Source organism: Hyperolius riggenbachi, chromosome 8, assembly GCF_040937935.1.
Source record: "Hyperolius riggenbachi isolate aHypRig1 chromosome 8, aHypRig1.pri, whole genome shotgun sequence".
Classification (NCBI taxonomy): Eukaryota; Metazoa; Chordata; class Amphibia; order Anura; family Hyperoliidae; genus Hyperolius; species Hyperolius riggenbachi.
Genome location: NC_090653.1, coordinates 49125151 through 49148703, shown reverse-complemented (window position 1 = coordinate 49148703; position 23553 = coordinate 49125151). Strand labels below are relative to the sequence as shown.

General features: G+C 44.6%; 1 long non-coding RNA gene across 1 annotated transcript; it reads left to right on the top strand.

The window, feature by feature from the left end:
* The first annotated feature begins 5535 nt into the window (after positions 1 to 5535).
* Positions 5536 to 19637, top strand: LOC137528128 (uncharacterized). The gene is made up of 3 exons (XR_011023275.1): positions 5536 to 5559; positions 10519 to 10566; positions 18749 to 19637. It is a non-coding gene; the product is annotated as an uncharacterized lncRNA (long non-coding RNA).
* The last annotated feature ends 3916 nt before the right edge of the window (positions 19638 to 23553 follow it).

Below are 23553 nucleotides of genomic sequence, written 5' to 3'. Positions count from 1 at the left end.
TGAAAATCTTCCACCACAAATTGTGTATGATAGTTACTCTGCAAAACAGCTGAAGAAAGATTAAGTAAGCATGTCTTAGCATCACAGGTGAGCTGACAGTCCATGTGGTCATTTAAAAATGCATTAATCTGTACCCAGTAAGTATTCACACGAGGACAGGCCCATACCATATGCATAAAAGTGTCTTTAACAAGACACATTTCAGGTAAGGCTATTCTTAATGATGACCAGATACTACTGATTTATCATCCCCTATTTTGCTGTACTCACTGACCCAATTCAACATACATCAACAGCTCCTCAAGGCAGAAGACCTTAAAGGCAGGGGCGTAACAATAGGCCCTGCAAGGGATCAAGGGATCAGGGGGGCCGAGAAGCGGCAGGGGGCCCCTTGGGGCGAAAAGTTTCTTTTCACTGTCCAGAGAGACTGACAACTAAGGGCACGGAAAGAAAAAACTTTCTGTTCTCTGCACAATTTTTCTAATAACTGCATCTGCTCAGCCACTGATAAGGAAGCATATGAAGTTTTGCAGACAAAGATTTGTAGACAGTCCCTATTCAGTGTTCAGCAGGGTCTTGAGTGCAGCGCTGCTCTACCCCAGCCTTTCTACCCCTGCCCAAGTGATCTGTACTATAGGGATGCTGGAGGAGTCTGAGCATGGAAAGAAAAAGGAAAAAGCTTTCTATTCTCTGCACAAATAGGGGCCGCATCCAACGTTTTGCATGGGGGGCCCAGGGATTTCTAGTTACGCCGATGCTTAAAGGGCAAGCACCGAAAGTCACCTGGGGCCCTGAGCAGCACGGGAATTTTTATTTCTTGAAGACAAAGTGCATCATCTTTTTGTGCTGCTGTAACTGTTCATGCACATACATTACAAAAGATAAAATTACATAAGGGCATAAAAATAACAAGTGATACATAATTTTACAGTGACTAATGTAAGGCCATGGTCAATCACAACTTGGAGAGTGCAAAAGGTTACGTGTGTCACTGGTGAACGCATGAAATCACATGTACATTAGCATGCACTGTGATTGTACTTTTGTGCATCATGTGTAAAACTCCATCCATGATGACTCACAGTAAGTGTTCATATTTGTGAGTGAATCAACTACTAACATCTAATCTTCAGCCCACAGGGATGCTGTCACCTTATGGACCAGAGCAAATGTAAGATTTCAGCACGCCTCCCATTCATTAGCTAATAACTTTATCACTTTTGAACACAGTGGAAAAGAAATGTCAGCGCATCTTAAAGGATACCAGAGCCAAACATTAAACTAAAAAACGGTAGGGGGCAGGCATGTACTAGGTGTAGTCCAGATGCCCACCACTACCTCTGTTCTCTTCCATCCCCATCCTTCATATCGTAATTACTCTGTGCAGCTGAGTCCAGGGCAGTAGTGCACAGGCGTGCATGGCCAGGAGCGCTCTGCACATGTGCACAATGTCACAATGACTTTATTCATACACTAGTGACCGTAGGCCGTTTAATAACGGGCTCGAGGTCTGTCACGGCCACCACCTGTCACCACCTGCCCGCCTGCCGTGTCCACGCACCCCCACCACACATGCGCACATGCCAGCTCGCTGTGCACACGCCCGCCCGACCCCCTGGCTGTCCTGCTCCTGTCCCAACAATGGCTGTCCCTGCAGCACATGCGCAGTAGTGCAAACGCAGGGATACACACACACGGACATGGGATGCAGAGACACAGGGGTTTTATTAGGTATGATGTGCCCCAGCTGTGAGTCTCTGTTGTCTGCATAGCGACTTGCTGTAAGTGTAGCAGCAGGTTTGTGTTCTTATGAGAGCTCTGTCACTTGTGGAAGTCATCATCTAAAGCTCTTAAAGTAAAATGTGAGAATTGTGTATATTCTTTATATCATCAGATACTTTGGGGCTGCCCTGCTGCCACTGTAGCACCCATTCTTTCCACTCTGCATGCCCTCTTTCTGCTTCAGGGACGTTTTTAGGCATAGGCATTACACGTCACTGCCTGGAGTGCTATTGGTCCTGGGGGGGACCCGCCTGAACTAAGACCCACCCCTGAACTAAGCCACACCTCCCGAATGAAGACACGCCTCCTGTGGGTGTCGGTCCCTTCTTCTGTCCCCTTGTTTCTCCTTCTGTTTCCTTGTGCCACCTTCAGTCCCCCTGTGCCACCTTTGCCCCATGTGTTTCTCTGTCCCCCTCCTTCTGTCTCCCTTTGTACCTCCTTCTGTCGCCATGTGCCACCTTCTGTCTCCTTGTGCCACCTCTGCCCCCTCTATGGCCAGAGATGGATTAAAGTGAATTGCTGCCCTAGGCAAGCAACAACTCTGGGCACACACTTGATGGCCACCTAACTTTTTTTTTGACAAGATTTGTTGGGGCTCCAACTCTCTCCTAGGCACCTGCCTAAGTTGCCTTGTGGATGATCTGGTTCTGTGTGCACCTCTCTGTATCTTCATCTGTCCCACTGTGCCTCCTTCTGTCCCCCTTTGTGCCTCCCTCTGTCCCCTTGTCCCACTATCTGTTCCTGTCCCCCTACTGCACTCCCCCAGTTCAGTCTGTAAAGGCAGAGTATAGAAGCTGTGCTCTAACCTCCTCCCTGGAGTCCAGAGTTGTTCCTGTGTGACCATCCTGTCTGTTTTCTGCTCCCTCTAATGCTGGCTCTTCTCATGTAGTGTGAGTAGTGGAGGAGATGTTGGGCACTAGAGCGGGTGGTCATCAGACAGCATTGGACTCCAGTGGAAAGGTGAGAGCACAGCTTCTGCTGCTCTATACTTTTCATTTACACACTAACCTGGGGTAGCGCAGGAAAGGGGTGTGCAAATAAATGCAACAGGATCAGCCTGTCGTTTGTATCTCAGGGACTGCCTGTATTGTGCACCCACCCTATACAGCACATGGTTTATATTCACTAGTGTGTTGTGTTTTCTTTTTGGGTGGGAGCCAGGGGGGTGGCACAGGACTTCCTGGCTGCAGTGACAAAAAGGATAAAACTGCCCCTGTTCTGCATACTCTGAACCCAAATGTCTGATGATGTAAAGATAAAAACAGGAATCCAAAACTTGTTTTGTTCCCCTATGGTATATTTTAAGGCACATTTGTGGCAGTCTCGGCCCAGAATCTAGTGTAAGTACAGGTGCCCCCCTAGGTCATTTAACCATTTAATGACAAGCATACGTATTAAAACGTCATGCTTTAGCCTGTTAACGGCAACATGACGTTTTAATACGTTGTGCGTTCCCGCCGCCGCTCCCCACGGTTCCGTGCTATGTGATTGGGGAAGAGGACCCAGCGGTCCTCTACCCAATCGCAGTGCCTTGAGTGAATGGACGTGACCGCGAACAGCGGCTAGGTCTATTCACAAAAACAAGAAATTGTTACAGGTTTAATAAAGTGTAAAAAAAAAGTGATCACTTCCTATAACGGAGAGTGTTCACTAGCGCCATCTTGTGGCCGAAAAGTATATTACACATACATGCACATACATAATATGAACATACACAATATTATTAAATTAGTACATTACACTTCCAACCCCCCTCCCTCCCCCCCCCCCCCCCCCCCCCAAAAAAAAAACACTTGTAAAAAAAAAATCAGCTTCAAATAAATAAATAAATGGTTGCCTTAGGGACTCAGCTTTTTTAAATCTATATTTTATGTGGGAAAATTAATTTTACTTTATTACATAGGGGCTTGTAATTATGGCCAGAACAAAAAAAGAAACAAAAAAAAAAACCAGAAAAATAACACCTAATTTCAAAATAATATATTGTCGCCATACATTGTGATAGGGACATAATTTAAACGGTTTAATAATCAGGACAACTGGGCAAATAAAATGTGTTGGTTTTATCCACTGAAGAATGTTTAATATTAAAAGTATAATGGCTGAAAACTGAGAAATAATGATTTTTTTCCATTATTTTTGTATTTTTCCCATTAAAACGCATTTAGCATAAAAAAAATTCTTAGCAAAATGTACTACCCATAGAAAGCTTAATTGGTGGACGAAAAAAACCGAGGTGTAGATCATTTTTTTGTGAGAAGTTGTAATAAAGTTATTAGGGAATAAAAGGGAGGAGTACTGACAGGAGAAAATTGCTCTGCTCCGTCAGGGTAAAAACCCTTGGGGATGAACTGGTTAAAGATCCAGCACATCAAACTTTAAAAGATAGCTTACCTCACCTGCCAGAAGTCATTCCATCATGCGGCATGCAGTCCCCTATCCCTTCAGGAACCGTGTGCTTTGCTATAGTATACTAGAGTAACGCCTCTATACAGCACTCATCCCGCAGGATCAAGCTCTATCCTGACTGGAAACATCAATAGAGGAGTGATGAGCAAAATCTGCTAATTACAAATACGCAAAATGATGCATACATTTTCACAATTATGCATACACGTAATTACAAATTCGTAATTCAAATTGACTTCATATAATCATTCATAATTGCGCATGAATGTACGCGTAATTTACGTGCAATTTTGTGCTGACTTTGGTGGTAAATAGCAAAGCACGGATACTTGCTATTGCTACTAAAATTGATACATATGTTAAGGAGAATATTGGGTATAAGTTAAAAAAATAATTTTTCAAAAAGACTGTAGTTTTTGAGAAAATCTATTTTAATAATGCAAAGAAAAATGGTTTTTAAACTAGAAAAATGACAATTTAAAAAAACATCTTTTTTGTAGATTTATAATCGATTTTCTCAAAAACTACAAGGTCTTTATGAGCAAATCATTGTGTAATTTGTGTGTGTGTGTCTGTGTGTGTGTCTGTGTGTGTGGGGGGAGGGGGTGAGTGGCCCAGTTGGGCCGTCTTGTACCACCTGACTGCAGGGTGAAGGGTCAAGAAATGGCCTTTTGGGAAAGAATAGGGCAGAGGCAGTACACACTGTTCGCCGCACAGGTGAGCTGGCGAGCGGCCTATGTCTGCCATGAATAAACCCTGGAATAAATGAAAATGATTCAATCAAAAATGATAGTCAATGGTGTAGCTAAGGAGCTTTGGGCCCCAGTGCAAGTTTTACATGGGGCCCTGCAAGCATTCTATACATAAAAATGAATATGTGGCATCAAAACCTGCCAATGACAGCCACAATATTAGAGGGGCAAGTAGGGGATAGGGAACAGTTTGGTAATGATTACCACTATTCAGAGCATCTACAGAAGTGATCATTACCATGCTGTTGAGGATGGGCCCCTTAGTCGTGGTCGCAACCTCAGCATTCCCTATTGCTACGCCACTGATGATAACTTTGGAAAATGCTATTAAATTCCATTGTGTTTCTGGTAAATTGGATGAGGAAGTCACCGCCTCAGAATTCAGATGTTGAGGAGATAAGCACAAATTCTGTGATAAGAAAAGGCTAAAAATGAAAACACCTCATGATTGGACGTTGGAGTCATCAGCTTCCACTTCTGATGCACCGGTGATTTCCTCATCCACATTTACCCGGAATACAAGACAATACATTTCACAATGCTATCAAGCCCTATATAAGGAGGAAACAAGAGAGCATAAGACAGTCCATGAAGGCCGAGTGTCTCTACATCACAGGTAAGAGGACTGGATGGAAGATGATTGTAGACACAGACAGACACATATTGATATGACATGATTCATGTCAGTGTTTTTCAACATTAATATAGCATCATGTACAGAGGCGTATGTACTGGGGTGCAGGTATGGCATGTGCCAATGGGCGCCACTCTATTGCATTCGTGTTGTTCTCCATACAAATACTAGTTTTTATCTGGGGACATTCTGCTGCCTGATTACATCTTTTAGGTGAACAAGCCGCCTAACTGTTATTTGGGGGATATGTATAGGCTGACCTATCACATTCCATTCTTATAGGCCAAGCTTCACTTGAAACCTGCACACAACCAGTTAAACCAAGACCACAGTGTTTGCCATGGCACAGTGTATGCCATGGGTGTGGTGTTTGCCATGACACAGTGTTTGCCATGGGTGCAGTGTTTGCCATGAGTCAGTGTTTGCCATGGGTGCAGTGTTTGCCATGGGTGCAGTGTATGCCATGGGCACAGTGTTTGCCATGGGCGCAGTGTTTGCCATGAGTCAGTGTATGCCATGGGCGCAGTGTTTGCCATGGGTGCAGTGTTTGCCATGGGTGCAGTGTATGCCATGGGCACAGTGTTTGCCATGGGTGCAGTGTTTGCCATGGGTGCAGTGTATGCCATGGGCACAGTGTTTGCCATGGGTGCAGTGTTTGCCATGGGTGCAGTGTTTGCCATGAGTCAGTGTTTACAATGAGCCAGTGTTTGCCATGAGTCAGTGTTTGCCATGAGCCAGTGTTTGCCATGGGCGCAGTTTTCCCTAGATACACCTCTGAACAATGTACCCTTTTATTTATGGCAATTGGCAAATTATCTCTTACTATATGTGTAATACCATGTCAAGCACCCCTTGATGCAAATATATTTGTTAGGAGTACTCAGTGGTGTAACTAAGGAGCTTGAGGCCTCAGTGTGAGTTTTACATGGGGCCCCAAGAACTCTATTGATACGGAGCCTCAAAACTTACCAGGGACAGCTGCGGCCTCAGAGAGGTGCAATAAGATTAAGAAAACAGTTTGTTAAGGATAACCACTATGCACGCACATATAGAGGTGTTCATTACCAGCATAGCACATATGCAGAGCCAATCTGGGGGATGAAGGAGAGCCCCTAGTGGGTCCCTCTTGAACCGGGGCTCTGGTGTGGTCACAATCTCTGCATCCCATATTGCTACACCACTGGGAGTACGCCATAGTTGTGAATTATTATTATTTAGTGCCACCATCTACCACTGCGATTTACAGATGCTTTCTATATACAGCTCTGCTTTCAAGCGCTAACCTCCAGTTTCGTGAGCATTTAGTTTTAGCCAGTTATTATTCATTCACTCCTGAAGCTCAGTTAAGCACACGTTTATTTGTGGAGTAGTAACTATGATGCCAGGGTTGAATGATAAATATAGCTGGGTGTCATCAGCATAGCGATGATATGTCAGGCCATGTTTTTGTATGTTTTTTTTCCAAGTGGCAGAATGCATATGATGAACAGCAAAGAGGATAATATCACACCCTGGGGTACACCATATTTTAGAGGTACAGGGTTGGAGAGGAAGGGCCCCAAGGCTACATTTTGTGTTCTTCCAGCAAGAAAAGATGTAAACCACTGGGGAACTAAGCCATCTATGCTACTGTATTGTAGCATGTTAAGTAAGATTTCATGACCAACTGTGTCAAAAGCCGTTGAGAGGTCAAGCAACATCAGGATGGAACATTGGCCTCTGTCTCTTTCCGTGAGCAGATCGTTGCAGATTTGGGTGAGGGCTGTTTCACAGCAGTGATGTTTTCTGAAGCTAGATTAAAGAAGGTGGGAGCCTGGCTTCAAGTTGGAGGTAGACAGCCTTTTCAATATTTACCCTCAGAAAGGGAAGGTTGGAGACTGGTCTGTAACTGTTTAGAGCATATGGGTCTAACTTAAGGATAGTGTCTTGAGTGGTGGCCTGATGATTGCTTCTTTCAGACATGTGAGAAACCTCCTGTCTTGTAAGGAACAGTTGACTAATTTGTGGAGAGCTAGTCTAGACAGCTCAGGGCATTTCAACATGAACTTAGTTAGGCCAGGATCCAGATCGCAGGTAGTCTGGCGAAGGTTTAAGAGGATATCCAAGAAATCTTCTTCAGTAATTACCTTGAAATCAGACCACGGTGTTAGGTTATGTTTGCATCCATTATATTGCTCTCCTTAAAGGAGTCATCAGGGAAATTGGTTAAATGAGCTTTACTCACCTGGGGATTTCTCCAGCCCCTTGCAGCCAACTGTCCCATGCCGACCGCTCCGCTCTCCGCCACCGTCCCGGTCTCCGTGCTCAGTATTCAGTCCGACCGCGGGGTTGCCCTTACCGCGGCTGCACAAAGCGCCGCTGTCAATCATAGCCACATGGGCCGCGGAGCAGTCAGCTGCAAGGGGCTGGAGAAAGACCCAGGTGAGTAAAGCTCATTTTAGCCAATTTCTCTGATGACTCCTTTAAGTTTCTGGTGCTGTGAATTGAATGGCAGATTGTATGGTGGAGACTTTGTCTGAGAAGAAGTGAGCAAATTTCTCACACAGATCCTGTGAAGGTCTGATGCTGGATTTTGTCAAGATGGATTGCAAAGATTGTCAACTGTGTTGAAAAGTTGGGCAGGTCTGTTGGCTGCATTTGCAATCTCCTGAGACAGGAATGAGGACTTTATTTGTTGATCAGTGTTTGATATTTTTTCAGGTGAGCCACTAGGGATAGTTTGTCTTCACAGGGCTGATGTTTGTGCCACTGTCGTTGCAGTCTGTGCGCCACTTACTTTAGTTCCTTTACAGAGTTGTCAAACCAGCGAACCTGATGTAATGGGGCAGAACGTTTAATGCAAAAGCTAAAAGCAGCTAAGACATAATGGTTATATTTAAAGGGAAGGTTCAAGCAAAAAAAAAAAAAATGAGTTTTACTTACCTGGGGCTTCTACCAGCCTCATGTAGCCATCCTGTGCCCTTGTAGTCCCTCACTGCTGCTCCAGTCCCTTGCTGGCAGCTTGACGACCTCAGAGGTCAGGGCCACATTGCATACATTTTTACGCATTCCAGCTAGTGCAGGAACAAAAATTTACGCGTTGCACCACTAACACGTAAAAATGTATGCGTTAATGTTCCTGCACTAGCGGGAATGTGTAAAAATGTACGCAATTCGGCCCTGACCTCCGAGGTCAGAAAGCTCCCAGCGGGGGACTGGAGCAGCAGTGAGTGACTACGAGGGCACAGGATGGCGGCATGGGGCTGGTAGAAGCCCCAGGTAAGTGAAACTCATTTTTTTTTTTTTGCTTGGACCTTCCCTTTAAGGCCCATGTATTCAAGGCATAAGCTGTGATCCATCAGTCCATCCAGATTGAGGTTGTTCTGAAGGTGTTGGGGTGATAAACCTTTCAAGGAACAATATTTTAAAAATTCTTTCACCTGGTGTTTTTTAGCTAGTGCTGTAAAGGAGAAGTGGATGGTAGTGTGGTGGTGTGACCAAACTGAATGGAATATGAATTCCAAAGTGGGGCCTCTTTTGTGGGTGGGGAGGTTGTTGGCTTGAAAGAAGCCCAGTTCATTCGTAGAAAGTAGCAGCTCTCTTCCTAATTGGGAGGAGTGTGTATCCACTCATGCGTTAAAGCCTCCCAGATTTATCCACCTAGGGTGTTTCAGTGTTACGCAAGATACAAGTTCTGCTATTTTGTTGAGAAAGGCTGAACCATCACCATGAGGGCGGTAGACAAGCAGTATATTTATTTATTTTCTCATCTGAGAGTTAGGCTGTCAGACATTCAAAAGATTGGGTGGGGGATACAGCAAGGGGTTTAATGTTTAAACTGGATTTAAAGCACATAGCTACTCCTCTTTTCCTGTGGTTTTGTCTTTCGCTGAGAAGCACAGGAGCTTCCAGAGTGGGTCCAAGTTCTGGTCCAACCATATCTCTGTAATTAAAGCTAGATGTGAAGTATTAGGTTGTGAATAACTGCTGGCATTTCAGAGTGCTGCTTTAATGTTGTTTGCCTTCACTTTGAACCTGTGTTCCTAGCCCCCCCGACTCAGGAGTGTGATAACTATCCCTGCTATCTGTGTCCTTTACTGATACAGCTGTAATTGATGTGTTTTGGTGATATGTGAAGATTGCTTTGCCTTTGAGTTATGAGTGTCTGCTCGTTTTCCTCTATCCTCGTCTTGTTTTCCTAAGAATCCCAAGGGATTTTAGGGGGGGGTAATTAAAGCAGGATCAATTTGTAAAGGTTCTTTGGCCACAGAGGCTGCAAATATAGATCAGCATTGTTGGCTCCACATGCAGTTCACTTTTTCTCCTGAGTTTTCTCCTGGGTGATATTTTCACACATTGTCATAAATGGCCTTTTAAACACCAGCAAGAAAGAAAATATGCAAAATTATTTTGATGCTACGTTTTCACCAACTTTTGGGTACTTTTTCAATTATAAAAAGTTATTTTAAAGAGAAGATGAAAATTATCTCCTAGGAGGAAACTTAGGAGAAAAGTGAATTGCATATGGGCCACTGTATCAAATGATGTGCATACAAGAATGATTATTCTTTTATAGAGTGATGCATCATGGCCAATCTTGCTTACATATTTGTAGAATAACTGCAAATCCCGTATGCTGTTTCAAATAGTCAAAATGATATTTAATTTATATTTAGCATCCCACCTCATAGAGTCCTAATAATCCATGCCTTGCACTGATGGGGACCAGAAAGTCCAAATCATCGGTCTGCAAATAGACTACAGGCAGTCTTGTGCTCCAGGATGTGTCTCCTGCTTTTAGGGATATAAAGGAGTACATTGCATATTCAGCAGTGATGCATCATGGGAGATCTTCCCTGCTCACATAAAGATGGATAATTGTAAATACCTTCTGTTTTAAGAAATCAGTTTTATAGTTATACTTCTGTTTTGTATCATTCATACAAATATGCTTCTTCTCAGTTGTAGATCTTAACGGTGACGGAATACAAGATATCTCCAGTATCAGAGGTAAGCAGATCCATGTATCTTCAGCTTTACCTTACCTTGTTATCACACAGGCTCAAGATGATGGAATGTTAGATTCTCTTAAAGGAGTTATCAGGGGAAATCAATAAAATAAGTGCTACTTACCAGGGTCTTCCTCGACAGTGGACTCGGCTGTCATAGGCTTCAGCCAATGAGAGCTGATTGCTCTTGTGCGTCTCGTGCTCTTGTGTGTGACACGGCTGTCTCCTAGCAATGATCACCGCTGGGAGGCTGATGGCGGAGCAGAGCATCAGCGCACGCGATCTCCTGCAAAACACGCCCACAGGACCTAAAGCCGATCGCTGTTAGGTCGTCCTGGGGCTGCTGCCGCAGCCACGCCCATCGGAGTGACGTGGTCAGCTAGTGGTTAAAGTGGTATCAAACCCAGCATTTCTTTGCTCTAAAAGATTCTTTACAGCATATAATATACTACCACATTTTTTTTAGCAAAACAGCATTCAAGCAATTAAACAATGGGGCCTATACACTGGTCGATTTCAGGCATTCGACCGCTCTGATCGAATCGGTTACAAATCGATGCAACAGGAAGCATGATTGATCGGCCAATCAATCGACTTCTGGCCAATTTCGATCAATTTACTCGATCGGTCCGGATGGAAAATCTAGGTCGATTGGCTGCTGACAGCAGATCAATGGCCCATAGAGTTGCATTGGATTGAATGGTGCAAAAATGCATTTCGATCGATTTTCAATAGATTTCAATTGGAAATCTGTTCCTAGTGTGTGGCACACATCAGATAGATTCCTGTCAGATTCAACCTGACAGGCATCTGACAGGAATCTATCTGATGGTTGTATCTGCTGCCAATCTATACGTGTATGGCCACCTTTACTTTTCCAGAGTCCCATGCTGTGAGAGATGAATCTGAACTGGTGATAACATTATTTTGTGTTTACTTAACTGTAGCAAGTAAAGAATGTAAACATTCCCTGGCAGCAGTTTGTGTCCAGAACAGAGACACCTGCTCAGAAATAATGACTGGATAAATTACAATATACAGTGGCTTGCAAAAGACTGGCAGCTGTAATTGCAGCAAAAGGTGGTTCTACAAAGTATTGACTCAGGGGGCTGAATAATTACGCACACCCCATGAATAAAATGCAATGGCAGCTTTCAGAGCAAATAAACTGTACTTTGGGAACTTGTAATTTCTAAATGACTAATAATACTTGTGCGCAAAAGCAAATATGATAACTGTATAGATGAAAAGGATTAGGAAAACACATTTTTATTGAACATAATGTCAGAGTTTAATACCGCTTTAACATATTCTTAAAATTTGGTGTTTTTATCTCTTATGGGGGCTTTGCTTTTAACCGCTGAAATCGGCGGCCAAATTTCACTGCACTTTGGTGGTTTTTTTTGTTTTTTTTTTGAGTGCACTTGTATGTATTAAAATTTATATCAGCACCATGGCTTAAGCTTCAACATTGAATTAAGTGTATTAAAATGTATTTGATAATGGTATTTACCATTTTAACCGACGATAATTAACGTTATACGATAAAACGTTAACGGCATCAGCATGCACCCTTTTTTCCCCATGCCTCTTTTGACTGTACGCCCCAGTGCATAAACCAATCTACCAAACCCTGAGACCAATAACCTTGGAAGAGCACACAAAACTGCTTGAATGGATTAACTGGCCTTAGCAGCCCTTTTTTAATTTTAAACAATAAACATTTTATTTAATGACTAACAAATAATTGAACAAGCAAAAAAACGACTCATATTATAACTAAACCACGAGAGAAGGGCTCTTTCCATCAGTGGCACAGCAAGCCAATATGGCCTCCAGACGCAGACTCTGGCTCAAGGACATCTATGTGGTAACACACAAGAGGGTCCTCCCTGATGATGGTCAAATGACCTCTGCAGGCCTTCCCCAGCCTGGCTGCCATTACTGTGAAATAAATTCAACCAGTGACATTCATACCAATTACAGTGACAAATCACCTTCATCAACCAGCAATCTGATGACATGCGCACACCAGAGCATGCGCGCCCACGCCTGGTTAGGGTTAGGCACCACCATTGGAGGGTTCTGTGTGAGAGTAGGGTTGGATTAAGCTGTATTGTTGAACTATGTAACGATTTTTAACGTTATTATCTTTTCATTATTATCTCCCATATGTTTTTAAAACTGTATTGATCGTTAACCAAGTTTGACAACGATATTTATCGTTATTAAGATTTCATTATCCAGTGGAGCCATTTCGTTATCCAGCCAGACCCTTTTTTCCTGACACCCTTTTTTCATGCACACAAATAGAGGCACAAGGAAAAATGGGTGTATAATAAAGACCCTTTTCAACTGGGTGCAGGGTTAAGCCGAAAACATGTAAACAATAAGTACTGAACGTAATAATATTTCCAAATGAAAATTGTTAATAATGATAATAAAACAGTACCAAGATTTTGATCTTTCCTATATTTTACTACCGCTTAACCTAATCCTACTCTGGAACAGAACCCTCCAATGCCTAACCCCCCTGGTGGTGAATAACCCTTACACCCTCCCTGGTGGAGCCTAACCCTATGATCCCTTAGTGGTGCCTAACCCTAAGACCCCTCTGGTGGTGCCTAACCCTAAGACCCCCACCCCAGTGGTGCCTGAAATTGTAACATATTTTTAAAAACGTCAATGTTCTAATGTTAAAAACGATATTTATCAGGCGCCCAAATTTCTGCTTTGGGCACCGTACTAAAGGGAACCTAAACTGAGAGGGATATGGATGCTTCCTTTTAACCACTTGAGGACCATGGTCTTAAACCCCCCTAGTGACCAGGCTTTTTTTTACAATTACGTCCACTGCAGCTTTAACGAGGCACTTAAAGAGAACCAGAGATGAAGCAACCTCATGTATTTTACCTTATAAATCAGTGGGAACATGACAGTAAACACCTAATCTGCTCTTTGTTACATTGTTCTCTGTTTAATTTGCCTGTTATCACCTCTAAGATAAGAATCCCGACTAAGCAGTCGGTCTGGCTTTGCTACAGAATAATTATAGCTGAGACTGTGTTCTTTGCTGTCTTCAAGTCCAAGCCTGCCCCCTGCTGGCTTTGCTCAGGAATCATTATAGCTGAGTCATTATAGCAAAGCCAGACTCAATGCTCAGCCCGGGATTCTTATCTCAGCTAGATAACAGACACTTTTAGCAGTGAGGATGGAACAGAGAGCATGGTAAATGTTTTCTCTAATGTTCCCACTGATTTCTATGGTAAAATACACAAGGGTGCTTCGTCTCTGGTTCACTTTAAGTCTCCAAAAAGGGGAGGATCGCAGAGACACGGCGAGGGCACCGATCAGCTGCAGTGGGGTGAGGGAAGCCCCAGGTGAGTAAAACTCATTTTTTTTCGAGACTTAAGGTTCACTTTAACCCCCTTGGCGGTATGAAAAATACCGCCAGGGGGCAGCGCAGCAGTTTTTTTTTAATTATTTTTTTTTTAAATCATGTAGCGAGCCGAGGGCTCGCTACATGATAGCCGCTGCTCAGCGGCATCCCCCCAGCCCCGCCGATCGCCTCCGGCGATAAGGAAATCCCGTTCAAAGAACGGGATTTCCTGGAGGGCTTCCCCTGTCGCCATGGCGACGGGGCGGAATGACGTCACCGACGTCAGCGACGTCGGGACGTCATTGGGAGACCCGATCCACCCCTCGGCGCTGCCTGGCACTGATTGGCCAGGCAGCGCTCGGGGTCTGGGGGGGGGCCGCGCGCCGCACCGGATAGCGGCGATCGGGCGCGCGGCGGCGGCGATCGGGGTGCTGGCGCAGCTAGCAAAGTGCTAGCTGCGTCCAGCAAAAAAAAATGAAGTAAATCGGCCCAGCAGGGCCTGAGCGGCACCCTCCGGCGGCTTACCCCGTGTCACACACGGGGTTACCGCCAAGGAGGTTAAGGGCTTGCTACAGGGCCGCACAACTCAGCACAGAAGTTATTTCCTCCCTCCCCCCCCCCTTTTCTGCTCATCAACAGAGCTCTCTGTTGGTGGGCTATGATCACTCCCAGGATATGTATTTTATTTTTTTATATATAAATATTTATGTATTTATTTTTTAAAATAAAATAACATATATATTTTTTTAATGTTGTATCCCTCCCTCAACATGCCAGCCAATCACCGAGATTAGCTGTCATAGGCTTCGGCCTACGACAGTGGATCGCTTCCTTGCCACCGCCAGGACTGCACGCCGATCGGCGTTAGGCGGTCCAAGGGCTGCCGCGGCATCCACGCCCCTTGGCGTGGAGCGGTGTTTAAAGAGACTCTGAAGCGAGTGAGCTAGAAGTTGATTCGTGTAAAGCACCTTACATAGTGCTAAAACGCCGCTATCCTGCGGCAAAACGAGGGGTCTTTAGCCCCTAAATCCCCTCTTCTAGGTCCGGGGAGCGCTTCCTGCTTGAGGCAGAGTTAATGGCTGTAGCTCTGCCTCTCAGCACGTCAATCCCGGCTGATCGCCGCCTCTCACCGCCCCTCTCACTCTTCCTTCACAGAGAGGGGAGGGGGAGAGGCAGAGATCCGCGCGGCGATTGAAGCTCATAGCTCTGCCTCCAGGAAGAGCAAAATCACCGACCAAGAAAGTCGTGGATTTTGCAGGGGGGATTTGGGAGGTGAAGACCCCTCGTTTTGCCGCGGGATAGTGGCGTTTTGGCATTATGTAAGGTGCTTTACACGAATCAACTCCTAGCTCACTCGCTTCAGAGTCTCTTTAAGTAGTTAAAACCAGTTGCCTGGCAGTCCTGCTGATCTCTTTGGCTACAGAATGACACACCTGAAACAAGCATGCAGCTAATCCAGTCTGACTTCAGTCAGAGCACCTGATCTGCATGCTTGTTCAGGGGATGTGGCTAAAAGTATTAAAGACACAGGATCAGCAGGATAGCCAGGCAACTGGTATTATTTTAAAAGGAAAAATCTTTATCCCTCTCAGTTTAGGTTCCCTTTAATAATATTTGCATTAAGGTTCACATCTAAAATCGCAAAACGCCGGCGGTTTTGCAGGATTGATTTTCCTGCGATTAACGCAGAAAAATCACTGGACACGCGGCGGTTTTGACGCGATCGCGATTAGCGGTGCTTTGCATGCTACTTGCGATCGCTAAACGCTAATCGCAAATCGCCGGCAAACCGCTGCATGTAACACGTTTGCAGTTATCGCTAACCGCAATCACTGCCATGTGTTACATGCTGCAGCAGTTTCTAAAAAACCGGTAGCGGTTTGCCTTGAGCGGGAATCGCGCGATTCCCGCTCAAGTGTGAATGGACCCTAAGGCCTCTTTTCCACAAACTGTTGACAGGCAGTGAAATGCCTCTCAAACTCACAACTGCTGACTGCTGCTTGGTAACTGTTTGTTGTTGCCTGGTAACTGCTTGCTGAGCACACAGTTCAACAGTTCGTGGAAAAGAGGCCTAACGTATATGACGGCACCCAAATCATCCACTAGCCACCTGAGCCCTTTTTTTCCTGCTCCCAGGGGGCTCTGTATGGCTGATATTGTGGTAGTAGCAAGAAGTTTTGAATCAGGATGATACTATTTATTGGCTAACTTAAAAGAATAAGGCCTCTTTTCCACGAACTGTTTCTAGGCAGTGAAATGCCACTCAAACTCTCACAACTGCTCACTGCTGCCTGGTAACTGCTTGTTGCTGCCTGGTAACTGCTTGTTGCTGCCTGGTAACTGCTCACTGCTGCCTGGTAACTGCTCACTGCTGCCTGGTAACTGCTCACTGCTGCCTGGTAACTGCTCACTGCTGCCTGGTAACTGCTCACTGCTGCCTGGCAACTGCTTGCTGAGCACACAGCTCAACAGTTCGTGGAAAAGAGGCCTTAGCGTAAGCAAGCTTCCGGCTATATAACCTTGGTCAGGCTTCAATGCAGCCGAAAGCTTGCTTACTCTTAGGCCTCTTTTCCATGGACTGTTGAGCTGTGTGCTCAGCAAGCAGTTACCAGGCAGCAAAAAGCAGTTACCAGGCAGCAAAAAGCAGTTACCAGGCAGCAGCGAGCAGATACCAGGCAGCAACAAGCAGTTACCAGGCAGCAACAAGCAGTTACCAGGCAGCAACAAGCAGTTACCAGGCAGCAACAAGCAGTTACCAGGCAGCAACAAGCAGTTACCAGGCAGCAACAAGCAGTTACCAGGCAGCAACAAGCAGTTACCAGGCAGCAGTGAACAATTACCAGGCAGCAGTGAGCAGTTACCAGGCAGCGCAGCAGTGAGCAGTTACCAGGCAGCAGTGAGCAGTTACCAGGCAGCAGTGAGCAAATACCAGGCAGCAGTGAGCAAATACCAGGCAGCAGTGAGCAAATACCAGGCAGCAGTGAGCAAATACCAGGCAGCAGTGAGCAAATACCAGGCAGCAGTGAGCAAATACCAGGCAGCAGTGAGCAGATACCAGGCAGCAGTGAGCAGATACCAGGCAGCAGTGAGCAGATACCAGGCAGCAGTGAGCAGATACCAGGCAGCAGTGAGCAGATACCAGGCAGCAGTGAGCAGATACCAGGCAGCAGTGAGCAGATACCAGGCAGCAGTGAGCAGATACCAGGCAGCAGCAAGCAGTTATCAGGCAGCAGTGTGTAGATACCAGGCAGCAACAAGCAGTTACCAGGCAGCAGTGAGCAGTTGTGAGAGTTTGAGAGGCATTTCACTGCCTATCAACAGTCCATGGAAAGGAGGCCTTATTTTTTTAAGTTAGTCAATAAATGGTATCATCCTGATTCACAACTTCTTGCTTTTACTGATGGCTTACACGGTACAATACCCTACTGATATTGTGGTGAAACCCCTCCCACAGTGCGATGTCAGCACCTAGGTAGGTACTGACATCACACTGTGAGAGCCCTGTTGCATTGTGGGAAATAACAGCTGTTTCTAACTGCCGAAAAAGCAGCATCTCCTTCCACAGACATCACCTGCCAGCAATAAAAATGTCACCATGTGATAAATGTCAGAATGTAAATCAGGGAGAGGAAAGCTTTTACAATGGGCAAACACTGACTAAATCATTTATACATAATTATTGTAAAAACTAAGCACTTGTTTTAAGTACATTATTTTCACTGCAGTTCCACTTTAAGCCCTCTTTTCCACAGACTGTTTCTAGGCAGTAAAATGCCTCTCAAACTCCCACAACTGTTCACTGCTGCCTGTTAACTGCTCACTGATGCCTGGTAATTGCTCACTGCTGCCTGGTAACTGATTGCTGAGCACACAGCTCAACAGTTCATGGAAAAGTGGCCTAAGGGCCCGTTTCCACTATCGCGAATCTGCATGCGTTTCCTGCATGCAGATTCGCACAGCCAATACAAGTGGATGGGCCTGTTTCCACTTGTCAGTTTTCCTGAGCGTTTTCCTGTGCAGCATTTTTCTGCACGGCAGAGCCCTCAGAATTCGGCTGCGTGTGGAATGCATGCGAATCGCCGCTAATGTATTTAATAGGGAAATCGCCTGCGGCTTTGGTATGCGAATTTTCATGCGAATTCGCATGGAAATCAATGGAAAAGCACACCGGCACTGCCATGGTTAAATTCGCATACACCCGCATGCGAAATTTGCATCCGCATGCAAATTTTTACCGCGGCGATTCGCACCGCACAAGTGGAAACGGGCCCTAAGGCTTTGTTTTCGTGTGAACCCTTCATATGGAGTGTGGAGATTCAGGGCTGTGGAGTTGGAGTCGAGGAGTCGGAGCAATTATGGGTACCTGGAGTTGAGTCGGTGGTTTCATAAACTGAGGAGTTGGAGTAGGATGATTTTTGTTCCGTCTCCACAGCCCTGTTGGGATTATGGATAATCAATGATATCCAAATGCTTCTGAATTTAAGCATATTTTTATGCAAATATATGCAGTTTGAAAATGGACGAATCAATTTAAACCCAGGTTTAGGTTGATTGGTCAATTTTCAAGCTGCATATACTGTATTTGCATAAACATTTACATCAATTTGCATCAACGTGGAAAAAATTGCATATCATTGGTCATTACGAGTTGGGATGTGGATTTCCAACAAGCTGCACTTGCCAGTCTGGCTGCCACCTAAATGGCATTTGCCATCTTCTGGGGTGTTTGATATTTTACATATAACAATGATGCAGAAAAGTATTAAGTAAGGATTTTTTTTCTTTGTGGTTTGTCTCTTTTCAGGATAAAACAGAGCAATGAACCCCAAATTCTCCACCCTCCTGATATTCAGCATTGCCCTGAGCTTCCCTCATCTCTCAGCATGTCAGGACTGGGGATTGTTTCAGCAGACGCACATTAGAGCTCCCTCAGCCTACCCCATCAACTGTAACGCTGAGCTGAATAACAGCTTGTATTATGACGGAAGGCTCTGCAGGTTGACGAACACCTTCATCAGATTGCAAGCCACAACTGTGCGTCAAGCCTGTGTTGCTACTGTCGGGAGAGTGGATGTGACAAGCCCAGTGTACCCGCTTGAGGACTGCAACCTTGTGAGCGGACTACCTGGATCTTGTGTTTATTCAAAGCAGAATATAAATCATGTAATATGCATAAAATGTGAAAACGGATATCCTGTAGATTTTAACAGACTTGGCCCATGCTAACGTTTGTTTTGTCACTTTATAATGCAGCCAAGTACATAATATGCCTCTTTATTAAAGTCCTGCATTAAAAAAAAATTTCTGCTATGCATTAGATCTGCTAAAATATCTCCATAGCACAGCTACATTATAACTTGCACAGAGGCTTCAGCCGACAAATCACTGCACAGTTTAAAGGGAAAGTAATGGCCTGGGATTAAAGGTATTTTGATTTTTTTGGTAAAGAGGAACTGTGATCTAGAAGAACACCCACCACTGCAGTTTCCTGGACATGAGACCTACGCCCAGTACTAAAATCTGCTGCCGCCGAAATCATGTGCACCAATGCAGCCAATAGTAGAACATTGATAAAAACACATTACCAAATCTCTGGTTATAGTTTGATGATTCTCACGTGGAATGTAACGTGTGACACAAGTTAACCTACTAAAGGGATTGGCTGTACCTGAAATCTGTTCTGCTTTATGCTCTGCAATAAACTTTCTGTTATCTGCAAGCTGCCTCTGGATCTCATTTCACCACTGAACACTCGTAGGCCTAGTGCACACCAGAGCGTTTCGGCTGCAGTTTGCGATACCCTTGCGGGTGCGGATCCGCTTGGGTAATGTATTTCAATGGGCTGGTGCACACCAGAGCGGGAGGCGTTTTGCAGAAACGCATACTCCCGGGCTGCTGCAGATTTTGGATTGCGGAGGCGTTTCTGCCTCAATGTTAAGTATAGGAAAACCGCAAACCGCTCTGAAAAACGGCACTTCAGAGCGGTTTGCCAGGCGGTTTTTGTTACAGTAGCTGTTCAGTAACAGCTTTACTGTAACAATACATGAAATCTACTACACCAAAACCGCTACACAAAACCGCAAAACGCTAGCTGAAACGCTGCAGAAAAAGAAGAAAAAGCGTTTCAAAATCTGCTAGCATTTTGCGGATCTGCTAGCGGTTTTTGGTGTGCACCAGGCCTTATTGTGTAAATATCTGAACAAACACAGAGGTTCTCATTTTACTTGGGTTTGATTTACATTAACATTAAATGACACCATATGACAGAGCCAGGCAAGAGTATTGAGGACTATGGATGACATACATCAAATAAGGGGGCCTAGAAAAAAAAGGTGCGAGGTATAATCAAAATTTTATAACATTGTTTATAACCATATTTTATTGTTTTTTCATGTTATAAAATCTGAAAATTTTGTCTATAACAATGAAAATGAAAATATATGTACAATTGTAATAACTATAGTAAAACCATGGTAAATATAACCGATATTTTACTACAATTAAACCTAACCCTACTATCACACAGAACCCTCCCTCTACCTATCCCTAACCCCTAGACCCCCCCCCTAAGACCCCCGCCCCCAGTGGTGCCTAACCCTAAGACCCCCTTGGTGGTGCCTAACCCTAATACTCAGCAAGGAGAGGGCCAGCGCATACCACAAAGGCTGCATCTGAAATGACCAACAGCTCACATGTGCAGCACCTATAATAAGCTATCTGCACACTTCTCGTTCAATTCAGATGCAAATCATATGCATAACTATTACTTACCATGCAAACAGGAAACTCAGGAATACAGGCTGGGAGCAGCTAACCTGGTAGTTACATACTAGCAAAATTATGAAAAAGGGGGGATGTTGCGCATCCCTAAAAACATGCTGCAATTGACTGGTTAATCGCTCAGGCATGCACCACCTCTATTAGGCTGAAAATGCATGCCCTGCGTCCAAAACAAATGCTACATTTACTATACTATGGAGGAACTTTGGCTTCCACTATAGTTTGCATGCAAAGTATAATATACTCGACACTTGCGCCACGGTGAGGCAGACCTCCAGGCAAGTGGCCTAACCTAAATTAAAAACAACATATGTATAACCTTGGGAGCAGCTAAGCAAAAATGTGTAACTTACATTTTAATGGACAGCAAGGAGAGGGCCAGCGCATACCACAAAGGCTGCATCTGAAATGACCAACAGCTCACATGTGCAGCACCTATAATAAGCTATCTGCACACTAAGCTACCTGTACTTTGTTCTCTGGTTGGACTCGATGGACGTATGTCTTTTTTCAACCAAAATAACTATGTAACTTCACATTCAATTCAGATGCAAATCATATTCATAACTACTATTACTTACCATGCAAATGGGAAACTCAGGAATACAGGCTTGGAGCAGCTAACCTGGTAGTTACATACTAGCAAAATTATGAAAAAGGGGGGAGGTTGCGCATCCCTAAAAACATGCTAAGTACAAATGCTTAAATGTAGCGTTTGTTTTGGACGCAGGGCATATGCATTTTCAGCCTAATAGAGGTGGTGCATGCCTGAGTGATTAACCAGTCAATTGCAGCATGTTTTTAGGGATGCGCAACCTCCCCCCTTTTTCATAACCTAATACTCCACTGGTGGTGCCTAACCCTTAAACCCCTCTCCCGGTGGTGCTTAACCCTAAGGCCCCCCTGGTGGTGCTTAACCCTAAGACCCACTTGGTGGTGCCTAACCCTAAGACCCACTTTGTGGTGCCTAACCCGAAGACCCCCCCCTTGGTGGTGCCTAACCCTAAGACCCACTTTGTGGTGCTTAACCCGAAGAAATTGGTGGTGCCTAACCCTAAGACCCCCCCTGGTGGTGCCTAACCCTAAGACCCCCCCCCTGGTTGTGCCTAACCCTAAGACTCCCCTGGTGGTGCCTAACCCTAAGACCCCCTGCTGGTGTCTGACCCTAAAATCCCCTTCCTGATGCCTAACCCTAAGACCCCCCTGGTGGTGCCTAACCCTAAGACTCCACTGGTGGTGCCTAACCTTAAGACCCCCCAGGTGGTGTCTAATCCTAAGACACCCCCCTCCCCCCTGCTGGTGCCTAACCCTAAAATCCCCTTCCTGTTTCCTAACCCCAAAATTCCCTTTCTCCACTGCAAATAACCTAAATACAAAAAAATTATGTTTAACAAAATTATAAGTCTCAAAACAAATTTCAAAATGCTATAAAAACTTAAAACGATATTTTACAAATTATCAAAACCAAGAAGTCAAACCGATAATTTACAAATGATCAAAATGAAATTTCTCAGGCGCCTGTCAAAGGAAATAACTTACACGATGAGACCTCTTCAATTGTTGCCAAAACAGGGAAATCTTTATTTACTCAGCTGAGGACTTTTTCACATGCCAGCATACAGAAACCAATTCTAACACAGCTTCGCTCAGCAGGGAAAAAGTGATTTCTCCCCCTGTGCTTCATCTTTTAAACCCTAGTTAATATGTTAAATATTCCTCCCTCCGGGCAGTCTGTTCTGGTATGAGTCCAATCAGTTTTCATGTCAAGATGACTTAGACCTCCTTTATGGGCAGGATCACCTCTGTCCTTCAGAAGACTTCCTGTTCAGTTAACTTTCACTTTCATGGAATGACGTCAGAAGTCAGAACAGATTCGTTTCTCCAAAGTGACCTCAAAGGACAGGCTCTGCCCTCAGAATCTGGTTCAAACTGCTTTCCTAAAGAATACTTTCTTTGTGCCTTCTAGAACTGAAAGGAGGGGGAATGGAGGTCGTTCTGAAATAGAAACACTAAAAGGCAATAACTGTATTCTGAATACACATTAAGTTTGGTTACATTGTGTAATTCCTAAAACAATACTATAATCATATTCTTAAAGTGTCACTCTAGCACACTGGTCTGATTACATTAATGTGGTTCTTATAGCCATGTGGGAATATAAAGAATATACATAAGATTAATTATAAATCTTAAATTCTTTCCACACGCCCTAATTTCTTCTTTGGTGCCCAATAGCCAGTATTTTGCATTAGTGCCTATGGGGTTCCCCAATAACGGAAAACTGTATACTTAATGGTAATTTTCCATTACTGATGCATCCATGGTAGCACCTATGGGTAGGTGCTCTGCCCCTACCTCCTATAGGACAAGTAACTAGATACATTTAGAGCAACATCCCCCCACACCTCGTCTGTTCCTTTTGGACTCACCGAGGCCTGGGTGGGTGCTATGTGCTGCCATGGATGCATCAAGAAAGGAAAATTACCGTTAGTAATAATAACCTATGGGATCATCTGACTAGTAAAGTTGAAATAGCCAAGGAGGGACGGTTTTGCTGTTGCACACAAGAAAATATTTTTATTAACAATGAAAGCAAAAAGTTTTTAATCCGTCCTCTGTTGGACAGCAAGCACTGCTCCGAAGACAGCCATTGAATTCACGGTTGGGTCGACTTTATAGTGCTGCATAAAGGTATGGATGGAGCTCCAGTTGGCCGCCTGACATATCTTGTCTGCCGGCATGTTTGCATATGCTGCCCACCAGGTAGCCACCGACCCTGTAGAATGCACCCTTAAGTGTTCCGACGGATTCAGTTTGACAGCCCTGTAT